Genomic DNA, 1,890 nt, shown 5'->3' with positions numbered 1-1,890 from the left:
TCTTATAAAATTTTCCTTTCAGTCTAAGCAGTACATTTCTATCACACAAAAGGCTCGAAGCATTTCTTCACTTCAACCAACCAACTTGAATTCTACTATTAACATCCCCATCTATATCACCATCGCTTTGAACAACAGACCTGAGATATCTAAATCCTTCACACCTTTTAATAATTTGGTCACCCAAAGTTACACTTTTGTCACTACAGCTACTACTACTAAAATTACATTCCATGTATTCAGTTTTAGTTCTACTCAAACAAAGGTCACTAGATTCCAATGAAGACCTCCATAATTCAAGTTTTTGCTGGGCTTTTTCTCTCGTCTTATCCACGAGAAGGATACCATCAGCAAAAAACATACACCAAGGTACATCCTCTTATAAATGTCCAGTAAGACCATCCATAACTAAAGCAAAAAGATATGGGCTTAAAGCTGATCCTTGATGTAATCCAACATAAATAGGAAAATATTAGGTCAATCCTCCTTTAGTTCAAACACAACTAACAGCTCTAGTATACATATTTTTAATTACATGAATATAAGTCATATCAACACATCTCCAAAGGATATCTCTTGGAAACTTATCATAAGCTTTTTCTAAATAAATAAAAATCAAATGTAAAATCTCCTTATTATCTCTAAACTTCTCCATCAAACCTCTCAATAAATGTATAACTTCCATAGTTGACCTACCCGACATAAATCCAAATTGGGTTTGTGAAATCTTTGTAATGCATCTTAACTTATGTTCAATTACCCTCTCCCATAATATGACACATCAACTTAATTCGTTTATCATTTGCACACTCTTGTGTATCTCCTTTATTCTTAAAAATGGGGACCAAAATACTCTTCCTCCACTCCTCAGACATCTTTTTAGTTTTTAAAATAATATTAAAGAGTTTAGTAAGCCAAAAAAATCAAAATCTCCTAAATACTTCCATATTTCAATTATGATATCATCAGATCCTACAGACTTCCCACCCTTGATTTTCTTTAAAGCCTTATTTTCTTTAAAACCTCCTCAATTTCATTTTTACTAATGTGTAGGTAAAAATAAAACGTTTTATTATTAATAACCATAATAAGATTACTAAGATCGATAGTATTTTCAGAAACTTCATTAAAAAGTTTATCAAAATAACTCATCCACATATGTTGAATATCTTTTTCTAAGAAAAACACTTTTTGATTTTCATCTTTATTACACTTTACTTGAGTTAAATCTTTGCTTTTCTTTTCTCTTTGTTTAGCTAGTTTAGACATATATTTCTCACCCTCCTTAGTATCTAATCTATTATAAAGATCATTAAAACTATCTTTTCTTGCACATTATTATTCCACCACAAACTATTTTTATTTAAAGAAACTTATTCTTTTGATTCTTCAAGTACATTTTTTTTACTTGTTTAATAGTGTTTGTTACTTTATCCCACATATCATTTGCTTCATCATGAAAATCCCAAATTTTGAAATCTTGAATTTTACTCATAAAAATAATTTTATTGTGTTTTTAGGTTCTAACATCTAATTCTACGATAATGAGTCATACTATTGTTTATTTTACAACTCTTCATCTTCAAATCTAGAACTAATAAACGATGTTGGTTACTTAAATCCTCACTTGGAATGAGCTTACAATCTTTAAAAACTCGACGATCTCTTCTTCTCAAAAGAAAATAATCAATTTGTGTTTTATTAGATCCATTCTTATAAGTAATAAGATACTCATCTCTTTTCTTGAATAAATTATTAATAATAACAAAGTTATATGCTAAATCAAAATCTAAAATAGCTCTACCTTCTTCATTAGTCACTCCAAAATTGTAGCCACCATGTATATTTCTAAAATCTTCTACCACTCTACCGACATGTCCATTTAAATCT

The sequence above is a fragment of the Phalaenopsis equestris genome, unplaced genomic scaffold, assembly GCF_001263595.1.
Source record: "Phalaenopsis equestris unplaced genomic scaffold, ASM126359v1 Scaffold000434, whole genome shotgun sequence".
In the NCBI taxonomy this organism is placed as follows: domain Eukaryota; kingdom Viridiplantae; phylum Streptophyta; class Magnoliopsida; order Asparagales; family Orchidaceae; genus Phalaenopsis; species Phalaenopsis equestris.
This window is presented reverse-complemented; position numbering follows the sequence as displayed.